General features: G+C 42.5%; 1 protein-coding gene across 5 annotated transcripts in view; it reads right to left on the reverse strand.

Moving 5' to 3' along the window:
- LOC132383599 (phosphatase and actin regulator 4-like) overlaps positions 1-18,776 on the reverse strand; it is a 300,611-nt gene that overhangs the window by 194,278 nt on the left and 87,557 nt on the right. For 3 of the 5 annotated variants that reach the window (XM_059954785.1, XM_059954779.1, XM_059954784.1), the window contains exon 1: positions 18,623-18,744. The exons of 1 other annotated variant lie outside the window; for it this stretch is intronic. The gene's annotated coding sequence lies outside the window, so the exon portion shown is untranslated. Of the gene's footprint in view, positions 1-18,622; positions 18,749-18,776 lie in introns of those variants that run through there. One more of the 5 variants, XM_059954782.1, reaches the window with a different exon arrangement.

Raw genomic sequence — 18,776 nt, forward strand, 5'->3', positions numbered from 1 at the left:
ATATCCTGGTAGTTAGTTGGTGGACCGAGCAGGAACGTAAGGAAGGACAAGCCAATGACTGGGTACAAATGCAGACAATGCAAGGAGTTAAATTGTACCACAAAGGCAAAATTTAAAAGGGTGAAGTATGGGGCCTGAAGGTGCTGTATTTAAATACACATTGCATTTGGAACAAAATGAATGAACTCATGGTGCAATTACAGATTGATCAGTAATGACAATTGCCACAGTATGACATTGTGGCATCAATGAATCATGGATGACTGAAGGCCTTAGTTGGGAGCTTGACATCAAAGGATACACTTTGTATCGAAAAGACTGGCAGGAAGGCATAGGTCAGGGATGGCCAACCTATGGCCATGCGCCAAAAGAGGCACATTGGATGATTAGAAGTGGTGCATTGCACCCCAGTGATAATAAAAAAGTAAGCCTACTCATACAAAAAGTATTAACCAAAAACCGATTTGTAGAGAAAAAAATCTATAACAGGAATTCAAGTAACTTAGAGCTACACACACAAAAAATGCTGGTGGAACACAGCAGGCCAGGCAGCATCTACAGGGAGAAGCACTGTCAACGTTTCGGGCCGAGACCCTTCGTCAAGACTAACTGAAAGGAAAGATATTAAGAGATTTGAAAATAGAAGGGGGAGGGGAAAATGCAAAATGACAGGAGAAGACAGGAGGGGGTGGGGTGATGTTAAGAGCTGGAAAGGTGATTGGCAAAAGGGATAAAAAGCTGGAGAAGGGAAAGGATCATGGGACAGGAGGCCTCAGGAGAAAGAAAGGGGGAGGGGAGCACCAGAGGGAGATGTAGAACAGGCAGAGTGATGGGCAGAAACAGAGGGGAAAAAAAGGAGGGGAAAACTAAATATATCAGGGATGGGGGTAAGGGGGGAGGAGGGGCATTAATGGAATTTAGAAAAGGCAACATTCATGCCATCAGGTTGGAAGCTACCCAGCCTGCATATAAGGTGTTGTGCCCATCACTCTGCCTGTTCTCCATCTCCATAGGCCCATTAGCCTAACCTCAGTGGTTGAGAAAGTGTTGGAGTCTATTAAGGATGAGGTTTCTGGATACTCGGGCACGAATGATAAAATAAGTCAAAGTTAGCATGGTTTCTGTAAAGGGAAATCTTGTCTGACAAATTTGTTAAGAGTTTTTCAAGGAAGTAACAAGCAAGGAGGATAAAGGAGAGGCACTGGATGTCATTAACTTGAATTTTCAGAAGGCATGATAATGTGTCAAACATGAGGCTGTTTAACAAGATAAAATCCTACGACTTTATAGAAAAGATACCAGCACGGATAGGGAAATAGTTGACAGCCAGGAGACAGTGAGTGAGAATAAAAGAGGCCTTTTATGTTTGGCTGCCAGTGACTAGTGGTGTTGCTCAGTGGTAAGTAGTGGGACCGATGCTTTTCACATTGTTTGTCAATGATTTAGGTAATGGAATCAATGGTTTTGATTTTGCAGATGGTAAAAAGACAGGTCAAGGTATAGTTAGTGCTGAGGAAGCAATGCGATTGCATCAGCACTTAAGACAAACTGGAAGAATGTGCAAATGCATTTTGGTAAAAGGAACAATAATGCAGACTATTATCTAAATGGGGAGAAGGTTCAAACATCAGAGGTGCAGAGGGACTTGGGAGTCCTCGTGCAAGGCTCCCAGAAGGCTAATTTACAGGCTGAGTTGGTGGTAAGGCAGCAAATGCAATGTTGGCCTTTATTTCAAAGGGAATAGAATATAAAAGCAAGGAGATAATGCTGAGGCTTTATAAGACACCAGTCAGGCTGCACTTGGTGTGTTGACAACAGTGTTGGGCCCCATATCTCAGAAAGGATGGGTTATGAATTGAGAAAGTCCAGAGAAGGCTCACGAGGATGATTCTGGGGGTGAAGGGGTTAATATACAAGAAGCATTTGGCAGCTTTGATCCTGTACTCCTTGGAATTTAGAAGAATGCAGGGGAATCTCATTGAACCTACAGAATGTTGAAAGGACTAGATAGGGTGGACATGGAAAGAATGTTTCCTATGGTGGGGGGAACCAGAACTAGAGGGTACAGCTTCAAAATTGAGGGGTGACCTTTTAGAATGGAGGTAAGGAGTAATTTATTTTGAGCCAGAGTAGTGAATCTGCAGAATGCTCTGCCACAGACTGAGGTAGAGGCCGAGTCCATGTGTACATTTAAGGCAGAAGTTGATAGATTCCTGATCAGTCAGGGCATCAAAGGATGTGGCAAGCAGGCAGGTGTATAAGGTTGAGGGGGATCTGGGATCAGCCATGATGGAATGGCGTAGCAGAATCAATAGGCTGAATGGCTTAATTCTGTTCCTATGTCCTATGGCCCAAAACGCTGACTCTTCATTCATTTCCATAGATGCTGAGTACCTCAGCATTGTGTGTGTGGTACTCTGGATTTCCAGTATCTGTAGAATTTCTCGTGTGTATGGATTGCAACAAGGCTCATGCCCCATTATATTCTGCCCGGCCTTTCAGCTATGGAGAAGAGGGAAGGAAAATTCTGTAAATTTGTTCTAATCAGAAAAGTTGCTGCAGGCTAATACTCAAAACACTAGGTCAATCGAACCACAACTAAGTCAAGGAAGCACAAGGAGCAGCCTAAGCGTGAAAGAGCAACAGGGAGGTTTAGCTCAATTCATCCATCAATTGCCATCAATATCCCTAGATTGGAGTCTGTTGGATCTGGAGATAATCCTGTTCAAATGTTTTTTTGAAAGTCAAGAATGAGGTGCAGATCTTATAGATACAGCTGCTTTATTAGATATCCAGAGTACAGGATAATGTCAGCTTGAAACTGCAAGTGTCCTTGTGCTCTCTCTTTACATTGGTAACTAGTTTAAACAGGATAGATAAGGGAGTTTTCCCTGCTGAGGACAGACTTCATAAAATTGCAAGCTTACAAAGAAATTGTAGAAATGCATAACCTCAAATTACTGAAAATCAACTTAATATTTATAGACAAACTACTAATTATACATACAAGCAAGCATCAAGAAATTTCCTGTTGTTGCTCAATGCAAGACAAGCTTTTCACTCCATGTTGGTACATGTGACAACAATAAACCAACGCAAAAGGAAAAATAACATGTAAATAACAATTCAACAGGTGCCTCTGCATGAACCTTTGCATTGCTTTCAATCAGCTTTAGTGCATCCCTCAGCATGTACTCATGTAGCCTGGAAAGTGAAAGTCAGCAAAATTCACTACCAGTGGGGAAACCCCACAATGAAATGGGGCCATGTGAATGGCAATGAAGCTATGTAAATATAAAATGTTTTGACCAAGTGACACTAATAATGTAAAGTTTTGCCTAGTTTATTCTTTCTGTATATATTTTAATATAAAAAGCTTATTTGTGAAATAGCATCAATTTAAAAACCCTAATAAATAGGACAGCTACATTTTTTTTCAGAATGTCCAAATTAAAACAATGGGTCAACTAGGCGTCCATAGTGTATACTGTTGTAGCTAGTCATGTAGATTTGGATACTTCCAGTGTACAATTTACACAATGTAGGCTAGAACAGGTATATGTCCTACTGCTTCTGCACCTTGGACCTCAGTACAGGGTATGTGAACCACAGAATGACACGGCACAGTAAGCAGCTTCAAAGACTGTATTTTCTGAAAGATTTATCCACTTAGTAATTCATTGATTTTCCATTTACCCAATCCAGTTTAAATATTGATATTGAATACTTTACTTTTGAAGTGATGCATTTCAAATCATTATTATGTAAAAATACTTCACCGCCCTCTCATGCCCCTTCTCTCCTCTATCAGATTCTTTTTCCAGCCCTTTATCTTTTCTACCTATCCCTTCCCAGCTTCTCACTTCAACCCTCCCCTCCCCCACCAAGCCACCTTCTCCATCATCTGGCTTCAACTATCACATTCTGTAATGCGAAGGGTTAGATTACTTGTCAGTCAAAAGCCTCTTCTCCCATGCTAGTCATCAACTGGACCGTTTGAAAGATGCAGCAGCTCTTTCCCATTGGCTGCCTCGTGTGCATTTGCCCTGGTGTCTGGTTTCAGGTACCTCAGAGCATTCACTGTCACAACCAATGCTGAAGGACCATTAGGAAAGTCTGCTGTAAACAAAGGAGAGCCCACACGCACTCTTAGCTAAGTATCTGTTGAATGTTAAAGTTTGTAGATGTGTAAGGTGGGGAGACTTAATGAGGTACCTACTGAGCTTGAAGTGTTACTGAATGCTTCGTATCGTAGCTTGTGTAACTTCGGGTGGCTTAGATGTCTGGTTGAATGCTTTACTATTTGTCTGTAAATAAATAACTCATATGCTTATTCGTAATCAGTGTCCTCTGTCTCACTTACCAAACCCATGAACCTGCTTCCTCGTAACACCTTCCAGCTTTAATTCCTTCTCCTCCCCGACTTCCTTATTCTGGTTTCTTCCCCCTCGTTTTCCAGTCCTAGTGAAGGGCTTCCAACCTGAAACATCAACTCCATTTCTTTTCATAGATGTTGTCTGACCTGCTCAATTCATCTAGCATTTTGTATGTGTTAAGCTAGATTTCCAGCATCCACATAATCTCTTCTCATTTTGACTCTGGCATTTTATCAACTTACCATAAAGTTTGTCTTCTGGTTATTTCTTGACCCATGGGAACAATTTCACCCTAATTATCAACCCCACCCTCAAAATATTAAACACCTCTGTTGCATTTCTAGTGAATATTGTTTACTCCAAGGAGATTGATCATAGTACCCCTAGTTCACTCCCTTCCTACATACATCCATGACACTTCACACACTCTTCTTTTCAATGATTTCATGTTCCCCAGCCCTGAGCATCTTATTTTCACAATGAATGTCCAATCCCTATACATCTCCATCCCGATCAGGAAGGCCTCAAAACTCTGTTTCTTTCTGGACACCAGGCCCAACAATTCCCCTCCACCACCACTCTCCTGTCTAGTGGAACTTGGCCTCACTCTTAATAATTTCTCCTTTGGCTCCTCCCACTTCCATCAATCAAAAGGCGTAGCCATGGGCACTTGCGTGGGACCCAGCTAAGCCTGCCTTTTTGACAACTATGTGGAAGAGTATATATTCCAAGCCTAAACTGGTGTCCTTCACCCAATTTTCCAATGCTACATCAATGACTGCATTGGTGCTGCTTCTTCCTCCACCCATGAGGAGCATGTCCACTTCATCAACTTTGCCTCCAATTTCCTCCCTGCCCTCAAATTTACCTGATCCATTCCCGACACCCCCCTCCCCTTTCTTGACGTCTCTGTCTCTGGAGCCAGCTTATCCAGTTAGCCCTCCCTGGAGAGACAACACTTCACCTTCCAGTCTGTTGAAGTCCTTATCTGGTGCTCCTGGTGTGGCCACCTGTATATTGGTGAGGCCCAATATATATATATACACACACTAGCTTTTAGTTCTTCTACCAAAGTGCATGACCATACACTTCCTGACACTATTCTATCTGCCACTTCTTTGCACATTCTCCCAGTATGTCTAAATCCTTCTAAAGCCTCTCTACTTCCTCAAAACTACCTAACCCTCCACTTATTCACCCATCACCTGCAAACTTGGCCACAATGCCATCAATTGCATCATCCAAATTACTGACATATAATGCAAAAAGTCATCCCAATTCAGACCCTGTGAAGCACCACTGGTCACTGTCAACCAACCAGAAAAGGTTCCTTTTATTCCCACTTTTTGACTCCTACCAATTAGTTAATGATCCATCCATGCTAGAATCTTTTCTGTAATACCATGGGCTCTTAACTTAAGCAGCTTCATGTGTGGCACCTTGTCAAAGACCTTCTGAAAATCCAAGTACACAGCGTCCACCAATTCCCCTTTGTCTAACCTGCTTGCTATTTCTTCAAAGAATTCAAAAAGATTTGACAGGCAAGAATTTTCCCTCAAGAAAACTATACTGTCTGCAGTACATTTTATCATGTGCCTCCAAGTACCCAAAAACCACATCATTAACAATTGACTCCAACAGCTTTCCAACTGCTGAGGTCAGACTAACTGACCTATAATTTCCTTTCTTCTGCCTTCCTCCCTTCTTGAGGAGTAGGATCAGAATCAGGTTTATTATATCAGTGGCATTTCTAATTTTCCAGTATTCTGGAACCAAGCCAGAATCAATTGATTCTTGATAGATCATTACTAATGCCTCCACAATTTCTTCAGCCATCTCTTTCAGAACTCTGGGATGTACACCATCTGGTCCAGGTGGCTTATCTACCTTCCGACCTTAATTTCCCAAGCACCTTCTCCCTGTAATGACAACTTCACACACTTCTGGAATTCATTCCCTCCTGACACTTTCAAACTTCCAGTATACTGCTAGTCTCTCATACTGATTAAGGAAACTTTCCTGAACACATTTGACAAGCTGTATCCCTTCTAATCCTTTTACAGTATGGGAGTCCCAGTCAACAGTTATGTTCACAAGATCCTTTTAGACCACTCAAGTTAAGCAATCACATGCTCCAAAAAGTCATGGCAACAGATTTCTCCAAGGTTATAAAAAAAAGCTTACAATTGCTACTATTTTTCCCAGTATTATTCAAAAATGTTACCTCCATGAGATGCTCCAGTGAAACATAACTTTGGTGAACAATACTTGGGTGAAGGGAATGTTAAGTGAAGTCACATTTGTTTTTTCATTAACCTGGGAACTATAAACATCCCAGTGAGATGCAAAACAGAACTTCGATTTGCCAAGTTCATCCTTAAAACTTGTTGACCCAGAAAACTCTTTCACAGCTCTGCTCTACCGATGGAAAAGGCTCACATACATGAGAATGAAGTCCTCAGACTTCTCTTGACCTCCATGCAAAGACCTTGGAAGTCACAATACCTCCAGCTCACATTCCTAAAGCAGCCCCCTACAATCACTGAGTATGCAAGAATACTGTTCTCAGCACAACTTAGGGAAAATTTAAGAGCAAGCCTTCTGCACATACTATTTAAAATGACCAACTTTACAGACTGTTAATTGGCTCAAGGACATCAGCTATTCAACTGCAATACCACAGTTGCTCTGATCTCCTGTTCTTGAAAACTGTTCATGAATATTTGTGCATGCTAGTAGATATATTTGCTGAAGGCAGTAGTAATAGCTTTAGTGCCAGCACACTGTAAAAGCAGCTTGACATTGTAGAGATCTGGGAAGAATATCTGGAACTATTCCAGTAGATGTGATATTACACCATGCACACTGGACCACTGCAGGAGGCTGCACATCGCCAAAAAGTAGGGCAGGTCTAAAATGTTAGTTTTAAAAGTGAAAAGATCTTTCAATTCTCGCCAACTGCCTCAGCAATTATCACAATCTCAGGTGCTGAGAGTAATTAGATCAGCCGCTCCCAAAAACCAGGTTCATAAATCAGATGATAAGCTGGGCCGATCTAGAACAGCAGCCAGCACAAGGGCTCACTCACCACCACCAACCACACTTTTACTGCACAAATTTGAGGCTATTCAAAACTTTTGTGTCTGAATCCTAACACACACTGTTTTGCTCACTGGTCTCACAGGCTCACAGTCTACAAATCCTCAACTTTCTTCATAAAATTCTCACAAATCCGAGACCCTTCTTAATTGCTGCAAATTCCTCTTCTCCTCTGGGTACTCCTAATTCAAATTAATACACATTCCCAATTTTAATCCACAACATGAACTCAAGTCTTCAGCTGCCTCTGTCCCAATCTCTGAAGCTAATCAGTGTCACACTCTCCTTGTGACTGCATGGATTTCCTACAGGTGCCCTCATTTCCTCCTGTATCAAGACACGCCACTTTGGAATTTGGCCACTGTACACTGACAATACTGTTGTTGGGTGATGGAAAATGTGGATGATTTGATTGGATATGAGAGAGAACAGGATTGCAGAGTAAAGGAAATGATGGGAATGCTTCAGAGCCAGCATAGTTCCTTCCATGCTGTAAAAAGCCTCTCAATAACTCCAATTTTTTTTTTAATCACTTGAAACTGCTCCTTTAAGTGTTTAGCTATCTGTTCTATTAAACCCTTGTATCTTGACATCAAATGCTCTTTGAAAATGCTAGGAAAAGCACTGCAGTACTTTGCTGCATTGGGAACACAGGTATATATAAAGGTATAACAGTGTAGGACCACGACTGAAAATATCTAACAAGTCAACCTGCTCCCCATTAATTGTTGTGGGAGATGACTACATACTATTCTTCCAAATAGTCCAAGATATAAAAGAATTTCAGGATGTATATTGTATACGTTTCTCTGACATTAAAGGTATCTATTGAAACCTCTAAGTGGAATTGACTGCCCTATGGCATTTATCTTAGAGAAGGAATAATTAACGCTAATAAATATCGGAATGCTTTGCTGGGAATTGAGCGCTTAGTTTGTTCAGAGTAGAAAGAGTCAAAACTGGAGTTGATGTGTTTCGACATTGGTAAGGACATCCATTCCCTCTCTGCCCATGTGTTGACAGCAGTTAAGACCAAGTTCAAATTAAATTTATTATCAAGGTTCAAATATGTCACTATATGCTACCCTGAGATTCATTTTCTTGCAGGCATTCACAGTAGAATAAAGAAATACGAAAGTATCATAGTAAACCAAATTGAAAAATCACACATAGACCAGACTAGATAAGAGAATGATGAACATTAATGAATCAAATGGGCATTTACAGCAATCCAGTCAGAAGCTGTCAGGCTGGGATTTAAACTTTGCTTCGAGATCAGTATTCCAAACATAACGATAATTACACAATTTATCCAGGATGTGACCATGCCCTTCCCCACAGCGGAATAAAACAATTAAACTTTCATAGCATCACAATCACACCAGGTCTCACTGTAACTAATCCCACATACTGCCATTTTAACCCCCCCCCCCCCCACAAAAGAACGGACTACTACAGGGATCAATCCTGGCACCTCTACTATTTAATGTTTACACCAATGACCAACCAGCCTTTCCTACCACACGCAGGTTTATCTATGCAGACGGCCTATACATAGCAACAAAAGCTAACTCCTTCCAAGTTTAAGTACGACTTACAGCAGTCTTTGAAGCAATGAACCAATATTATGAAAAATGATCTCTGAACCCAAATCCATCAAAAACTCAAGTGTGTGTGCATTCCACCTAAGGAATCAAGAAGCAGCTGGGAAACTCAAGATCTTCTGGTGTGAGAAGGAGCTCGAACACCGCCCGACTCCAATTTACCTGGTGTGACACTGGAAAGGATGCTCATATTTGTCACCCACATCCAAAAACTCTGAGGGAAAGTTGGCTCTCACAGTTCTCTCTTGAAAAAATTAGCAGGCACGAAATGGGGAGCTAATAATGCTCACACACTTAGATTAACTGCCCTAGCACTCTGCTATGCAGCTACAGAATACTGTGCACCTGTGTGGGACAGATCAGCCCATGCGAAGAAAATAGACCTGTTGCTTAACGAAGCCTGGCAAATAATCATGGGCACACCGCGCCCCACACCCACCAACATCATTTACAGACTTGTAGTCATTGCTCCCCCAGAGATCCGAAAACACACTAAAACAAAAATTGAAAGAGGTAAACAGAACTCGGATCCACAGCACCCACTACACCATCATGTGCCAGTTTCCAACCACCTAAAATTGAGGAAAAGCTTAGCTACAGTGGAGGAACTACCGCATGGAACATCCCCCCAAACATACAGGATTGACCTCTGGCAACAAACTGAAGCCAGAACCGCACCAAACAATACAGTGCAAGACCCCACAGAAATGTTGCCAGACAGGGCACTGCTTGACAGATGGAAGTGGTGCACTCTCAACAGAGCGAGAGTGGGATTTAATAGGATGGGAGACAATATGGTGAAGTGGGGTTTAAAGACCAGCGAATCCTGTGAGTGTGGCGAAAGGGTGCAGAACATTAAACATGTTCTGCACAACTGCCCACTGTCACCTGATTTAGCCGACACTGACCTGCTCAACCAAACACTAGAGTGGCAAACACGAGGAAATCTGCAAATGCTGGAAATTCAAGCAACACACACAAAATGTTGCCGGAATGCAGCAGGCCAGGCAGCATCTATAGGAAGACGTACAGTCGACGTTTCGGGCCAAAACCCTTCGTCAGGACACACTAAAGTGGCTGGCTGTCTGCTGTGACAAGCTATGATGATGACCCTCCCCCCCCCATGCTATAAACATGATCCCACCCTTTTTGATCCAAAATTCTTCCAATCCTTATTACCAAGTCTCTCCCCATTTAGGCAGGGTACTCCAGATTAGATGTTTGTATGCAAAATACATTCTCCTTTTAATTTTGAATAAATTGCATCTTTCATAAATTCAGGATGCTCCTGAGTAGGCTGTGGCAAAGGTAGCTTATGACAACAAAGCAGGCTGTGGCATACGTAGCATATGGCACCTTTCTAACAGGTCAAGCAAAACCAACCTGCACACAGAGTGGAATAAAGTTAACAACATAACTCGTTCTTATAAAGTCGGTCAAAGGATTAATATGGATTTCCTCTACCTTTCTCTTGAAAGCAGTTCTGTGGGATATTTTAACCCATCAGAGAGGACAAATGCAGTTTTGTTTTCAAGCTGAAGACCCTGAGACCATCCACTAATCAGCATGCTTTAGGCACTCAAGAGCACATTTTTCTGGTACAGAACCAATTTAGACTCAGTTCCCATCAATCACATCAAATATACGGTTAACTCCTTTCACCAAATGTTAAAAGTATACATAAAACACAAAGCTTAGAGAATCTAATCAGTTATCTTTAGATTGACAGTGTAAAGCAAAACTACCTGAAAACAATATACTTTTTCCTAACATTTAATTGATTATTCATTTTACTTAGAGACACAGCACGGAACAAGCCCTTTCTGCCCAACGAGCCATACCACCCAGCAACCTAACTAATTAACACTAGCCTAATCACAGAACAATTTAAAATGACCAAATAACCTATTAACCAGTATGCCTTTAGACTGTGGAAGCAGCCACAGAAAACTCATATGGTTCACAGGGATAGCATACAACTCCTTACACATGGCGTCAGAATTGAACTCCAAACTCCAGGACGCTCCAACCAGTACTAACTGCTATGCTATGGATCAAAGCTGCAATACTGATAGAGAAGAGGAACATACTAGTGAATATACAAAAACCATCCACTGGTTGGAGATGAGAACATTGGCACCTGTTCTGGCACTTCTGCATCAGTGCATTTCCTAAAAAATTAACAATGGAGCGCAGGTTGGTTCACTACTTACACAAATAATTATTACTAATCAAAGTTTACACTGACCCTTGATTAGTCAGTAATTAATACTTTGACATCATCAGCAAACATGACACAAGACTGAGGACACAGAGATCCTATCAACAAACCTTTTCAACAAGATGCTTGAGAACACTGTTCCAAAAATCACAATCATTCTGCATGCAATGTCTTCTAGTCCACCATTATCATGTCATTTAAAAAAAAACAGTAATAAAATTACTCCTAGTCTGCCTTCCTAATAATCCAGTGATTTCCTTTACAAAAAATACCAAATAATCTTTTACAAGATGCTACAAAACATACCACCATCTTTACAAGCATGAATTTCAGATTAGAACAATCCTTTGCATGAAAAAAATCTCAACTCGATTCTGCTTTGTTAATTTGAAAGGTTCCATAAATTGCCAGTTTTGACTTGCTGTGAAATAGATACCGTCACTGATAACTGCGTCTTGATGCAGAAACAGATCATTGGAAGCACTGGCTAGATTTTTATTGCCTAAATTATGATCAATTCAAGGAGAATTGTCACAAAAAAATTAATTAAAGCAATGGGGATATTTTGTAATTGGATTCTTAGTTAGGCCTGACAACTTGATGTGCTACGGTTTCTACAAACAACCTACTGTTGTCCAGGTCAAGCTGTTTATGAAACACCTTCACACTTTTGCGTTAAAAAATTACCTAGATTAAAATGTTGGACTTTACTGAAAATGTGCTCCACTGAATTTGGGTGAACTTAACTCTTCTGCTTCAAGAACTCAATCTGATCTGTTAGATGGAACTTATCAGAATTGTTTATGACACCACGATGCAAAAATGTAAAATACATGCAGGTCCTCGCCAATCTTATTTCATATATATATCATTTATCTACAAAACATCCAAACTTTTCAATATTTAAAGTGAAGTTGATAGGTTCTTTATTAGTAAAAATATCAAAGAATACAGAGAGAAGGCAGGAAAATGGAGAAGAGCGGGATGATAAATCACAATTATTGAATGGCAGAGCAGACTTGATGGGCCAAATGGTCTAATTCTGCTCCTATGTCTTCTAGTCTTAATAAGAAAATACACCTGATAGACCTGATCATTGGGCCTGAAGCCATCTGATCTGCTGTAACAGAACTGGACATACTTGCTGCTTTCCCGTTTACCACCTTGCCTCTCACAACTTACATTCCACGTCAAACTTTCTCTATCCTTCACAGCCAATTCTCCACTCACTGGTTCAGTATCTCCATTGATGGCTGCTCTCAGTACTAGAAGATTTTGTTCTGTTTATACTGTTGTGCGCATCTCCATTTCTAAAATGAACATACAAATTCCATCTCCAGCTAACAAGTTCCTGAGTCTTGGTCATCTTTCGAGTAGTCTCTAATGCCCAAAAATCCCAGACTGACTGGAGCAATCTTTCTTGTCAATAAAAGCTCATCTCTCCTTGCTAGTTCCAGTCATTATCAGCCCAGCTATTCCCAGGCCAGAAAAAGAATTTTCTCTGACCCACTTAAATATATTACTTTCATAGCAAGGCATTACATTGTAAAACCAGGTTGTGCAACAACTTACATGCCAGTAACTATGCCCCACCCCCTCCCAAATCAAGATATCAAATTACAAAAAATGGTTTCGCACTGCCCACTTAGAACAGTCATTGCTACAGTAATCTCATGGCATCATACGCAAGATACACAGGCATACAAACAGGATATCAGTTCACAAAGGCATTTACACTCTACTGAAGCCACCTCTCATTGCTCTCCTCCCATTAATGAATCAGTGTTACCCTCTTTTCAATGTGCTGGTTGAACCTCCCATATCAATTCATCTATATTATTAGCTCCAACCAGAAATTTTGGTAATGAGTTCCACATTCTGCATACTTTGGGTAAAGAGCTTCTTTACAATGTATTTTTTTAATTTATTGATCATCTTATGAATAATCAATATATATAAAAAATTGATGGCCTCTTACTAAGCACTTTCCAACAGTGAAACCATTCAATCCAAATCCAATCTCATTACCTACAAGAGCCTCAGCTGCTTTTCCAAGAGAAAAAGACCCAGTTTGTTCATCTCTTAAATTCACTTTTATGTCCTATCTAACCAGTGGTGCAACCTTTAATGGCTGGCTAATTTGAAAACTATGCCGATAGTTCATTGTTAGGCTACTCCAAAATATTCTTTGCTTCATTAGGCATCCCACTATTATCTCCATCTACCAAGTTAAAACCGAGTGTTACATAATTCCATGGACATAGTCTATTGCCCTTTAAGTACCCAAGTTGCTTCTTATATCCCATTCATTCTCTGACACACTATTTTCTAACAAATTATTTTCTACCTATTCCCTAGATGTAGATTTATTGAATGTCATCTTCTTGGAGTTGGCTTTGCTTTAAGTATCCCTTTTTCATATTTTAAATGTATATATTTCATTATGGTTGGCAGAGTAGAAGTATGTCTCTACCAAAGGACATGCAAGGCACTCTTTCCCACCACTAGCCTGCAGGTCACCCCTGGGCAAGATGTAGTACCTGCTTAGCCGCTCCCTCCCACCCAACCCTGTCAGAGTCACGTGAAGCCATGGTAGCAGGTGGCAAACGGTCGTATGAGCAGCTGATGCATATCTCAAGTCCTGCTTATGCAACCACTGACGCCAGGCAAACGATCTCTGAAGAGTATTGACAATGGCTTTGTGGTGTCAAAATGGTTGTTGTGATGCCTCCAGTGCGGTAGTGTAGTGGGTAGTGCTTGTCACTCTTACTTTCAGCTTCCACTGCTGGCTAGCAGTCTGGCGAAATGGAGGACTGAATGTGCAAATCTCTGTCAGCACATAGCCTCTCCAATAGCTAGCCTCATTTAGTGCCTCCTCACTGGCGACACAGAAACTGAACTCCTTTTGGACTCAGGCTGAACTACAGGGGAGGAGGTGTGGCCCTTGCACAAGTAACACACAGGCCCACCAATGTATGGACACACACTGGTGCTCATGAACCAGATCCCCAGCTACGGCTAAGTAGCTCCACTTGTGGGCAGCCTCGGGAGAGACGAAGGCTACAGGAGTAAACCCAGAAAGCAAATCCGGATTGGAGCCCCTAATCAGCTAGACGTCATTGAACATCCTTCCAGCAGCTCCTGCAGCCAAGCTGGTGCCAAATGTATTGCTTCATAAGCTTTACTTTGGATTACACCGGTGGGGCCGAGAGGGGGAGCGTGACAACTGGGCATCTCAGGATCTCCATACCTGCCACCCAGGTTTGTGATGATGATCATCATCACCCATTGTCTTTTGAGACAGATGGATGCCAACTAAACTGTTTGTAAAGACACTGCACAGAAGGAGGCAATGGCAAACCACTTCTGTAGAAAAGTTTACCAAGAACAATCATGGTCACGGAAAGACCATGATTGCCCATGTCATATGACACAAAACATAATGAACAAATATTTCATTATTCACTACCTCACTCGATGCTACAACCACCTGCTTAATTTTGTCCGATAAATAGATGGCAAAGAAATTTAATATTTTTCCATCTGCCTATCAATACCTGTGACATTGTACCATCAAATTCCAGCCATTTTGTTTGGATGTATTTGTAAAATATTTCACTACTTTGGCTTTAAGTTCCTTGATAATTTAATTTCATAGTTCCCCTTTCCTAATAATTTCCCTGATTTCACTCCTCACCTTCACTAAATGTACATTTGTTGCTCTCAAATAATTTCCATGTTGTCTTTATCCTTGCCCTTAACCTTGCATCTTTCTTCATCCACAAAATCTGAATGTTTTCTTCATTTCCTTTCAGTGGAATACATTTTTCCTGCATGTTGCCCTTCACTATTTTAAATGTTTCTCCATATCCCAATTAGCTAATATTTTTACCTATTTTTATCCCAGCCTTGATTCTTCTATAAACATTTCTCGCTAATTTTTGAGACCTCCCAATGCAACATGGCTTATGAAGCATTTTTTCGATTAAAGTCACTATATGAAATGTTATATTGACACTTCAATTCATATTTCAGCTAAACTGGCCCGCACCAATCAAGATGGCTTATCTGCCCCTGTTTGGCCCATGTTTCCCAAATGTGCCTGTCCATTTGTCTTTTACTGCTTAAATCTACTTCCTCCAGCACCTCATTCCTAATACATGCCATCCTCTATGTGGGGGTGGGGGGGGGGAAGGTTCCCATGAGTCTTTCCCCTTTCACCATAAACCTATGCCCTTGTGTTCTTGGTTCTCCAAACAATATGTGCATTCACCTATTTACGCCCCTCATGATTATATACCTCCATAAGGTCATCTCTCAGTCATCTGTGTATTCAACAGATACACTTATCTCTGGCTAAAGAAATACCTCATCTCTGTTCTAAACCCCTCTATTCTGAGGCTATGCCTGCTGGTCCTAGACTCCCCAATATTGGAACATCTTCTCCACATCCATGCTATCCAGGCCTTCAATAAAATCCGCCTCTTCCCCTCCCCCCCCCCCCATTTATCTAAACTCCAATGAGTACAGGCCCAGAGTGATCAAGCACTCCATATATGGTAACTCTGATGAAAATTTTAACACAGACCATAGCTTTGGCAACAGGTAGGCAACACACCCACTGGAAGTCTTGGCATTGTTTAAGACCATGTTAATTACTGTCAATTAGGACTTTACAACATCACTGCAAGTGGAGCCAATCCCTCGCACAGCATCAGAGGATTTTGCATATTCTCCCTGTGATAGCGTGTTTCCTCGCAAATCTCAAATGCTTTCTGGTTGGAAGGTTAATTAGCCACTGTAAGTTGCCCAAGTGTGAGAGGGAGTAGAATCTGGAGGCAGTGAATGAAAACTTGGAAGATTAAAGTGATATGTTACTGGACAGTTAATGTTTAACATAGATGTGTAAGTCTGAAGGGCCTTTTTCCAAGCTGCCTTGCCCCTGCACCACGAATGCACTATTTCCCATATTCTCAAATGGCTCATCCTGACCCTACTGAGCAATCCCATTACCCCACTAACTCTCCTGTTATTTTGTCTCTTTAATATACCCATCATCTGGCCTCTTCTCTCACCCACCTACACCATGAGGGATTTATTTTAACCCAACAACTTTCCTTTCTGGTGTGGGAGAAAAAAAAGAAAATCGAAGCATCCAGGGGAAATGCACACACTTAAAGGGAGACCGTTCAAACTCCGCCCATGCAACATTTAAGTCGTAATTACCTGATACACCAACGTGCCACCCTCTCGGGGAGCTTTCCAATTTGCCAATGTGCCACCCTCTTGGGGAGCTTTCCGATATGCCAATGTGCCACCCTCTCGGGGAGCTTTCCGATATGCCAATGTGCCACCCTCTCGGGGAGCTTTCCGATTTGCCAATGTGCCACCCTCTTGGGGAGCTTTCCAATACGCCAACGTGCCACCCTCTCTGGGAGTCTTCTGATATGCTAATGTGCCACCCTCTCGGGGAGCTTTCCGATATGCCAACTTGCCACCCTCTCGGGGAGCTTTCCGATACGCCAATGTGCCACCCTCTCGGGGAGCTTTCCGATACGCCAATGTGCCACCCTCTCGGGGAGCTTTCCGATATGCCAACTTGCCACTCTCTCGGGGAGCTTTCCGATACGCCAATGTGCCACCCTCTCGGGGAGCTTTCCGATATGCCAATGTGCCACCCTCTCGGGGAGCTTTCCAATACGCCAACGTGCCACCCTCTCAGGGAGTCTTCCGATATGCTAACGTGCCACCCTCTCGGGGAGCTTTCCAATACGCCAACGTGCCACCCTCTCAGGGAGTCTTCCGATATACCAACATGCCACTCTCGCGTGGAGCTTTCAAAGCCACTGGCGTAGTGACAATTCATTCTCAAGTTATTGATCCAGTGTTGAAGAATGAAAAATACATTGCAACCACTTCAATTGTTCTGTGCCCCTCTGGAACTTATTTCAACTACCCTACATACTAACCTTCACCTCCTGGCTAGCAGTCTCCATTGTTCATTTTCAGCTTCTCAGAATAAGAATCAGATTTATTATCACTGACATACACTTATACACTTTAAGATTTGTTGTTTTATGGCAGCAGTATAGTGCAACATATAAAACACTATAAATTACAATACATATAAAAGTAATTAAACAAGCAGTGTAAAAATAGTGAGGTAGCGATAATGGATTCATTAGCCATTCAGAAATCTGAGGGCAGAGAGAAACAAGCTGTTCCTAAATTGCTGAGTATGTGTCATCAGGCTTCTGGATTTCCTCTCTGATGATAATAGTGAGAAGGGGGCATGTCCCGAGTGGTGGGTCCTAAATGATGGATGCTGCCTGTCCTGGACAGGAGAGCAGCCCCCCCCCCCCCCCCACTGTACATTCACCCTCCAGTACAGCAGTATTCACTGTCCTCACTGTCTGGGTTTACCAGCATCTCCCACTCACCATACCAGACTCCCAGCTTTGGACCAGTTCACTTAATTCCCAAAATGACACAACAGTACCATGTCAACCTTGGTCTCCCCCACCTAACTCCTTTCACATCACTCCTGATATCCTACTCCTCCCAGATCTCCACTCCATGTTTAATGTAATCCCCCAGATGTTCACTCTCGTCTGACAGCTTACATTGCTCCCAGTTCCCTAAACCCTCATCAGCCTCAAACTACCGGCTATCTCAACTCAGATTCCCAATCTCCTTCCTCTAATAGTTAACTCTTCCACTAGTATCCACTCCAATCTACCTCCCTCACTTATTTCCACTCTTCCGCCAGCCTCTAACCCCTTTTCACTTTTCCCCTTAATCCACAGAGAATCTCTATTCCTTTATCCCCAATGATCGTTTTCTCCCCATTCTACAATTATCTCTTCACCCTCGTCAGCCCCCATCTTTCACTACTTCCTTCAATTCCTCTCACCACCTTCTCTTTCCCCTCTGACCCACCGTCCACCCCCCCCCCCCGATTCCTTCTCACTTCACTTTCCTCTCCACACTTTATCCACCTCTCTTTAACCAGCTTCTTCCAATTCTTCTTCCCTCCTTCACTCTCTGCACTCCCCCACCCCCCGGTCACTGTCCCCTCAACCCCTTCCCGGTCCATTCCCTGCACTCCCCTCAGTCTCTGGACCCTCACCCTTCCCGGGCCACCCCCTTCTCTCCAGTCCTTGATTCCCTCCCTCACCTGCTCTCTCTGTCCGATGGCTGGCTCCCTCTCCCCTCTGTGATCCAAACTCCTCTCTTCCCGCTCCTTTCGCCCTTACCTGGCACCGCTGTTCCCACCCCGGCTGATCTCTGGTACCCGATCTCTGACCACAACCCCCAAGTACCTGGGCCGTGAGCGGCACAGCGACTCCAGCTGTTGCGAGTCCTCGGCCTGGCTGCGAGGTATCGGGCTGAACCCCAGCGCCCGCTGCCTCACCGCGACTGGGAAAGCGGAAACCAGCCCATGACTCACGGGAACTGTAGTTCCAAGTCGCCGCA

The sequence above is a fragment of the Hypanus sabinus genome, chromosome 30 (assembly GCF_030144855.1).
Source record: "Hypanus sabinus isolate sHypSab1 chromosome 30, sHypSab1.hap1, whole genome shotgun sequence".
NCBI lineage: Eukaryota > Metazoa > Chordata > Chondrichthyes > Myliobatiformes > Dasyatidae > Hypanus > Hypanus sabinus.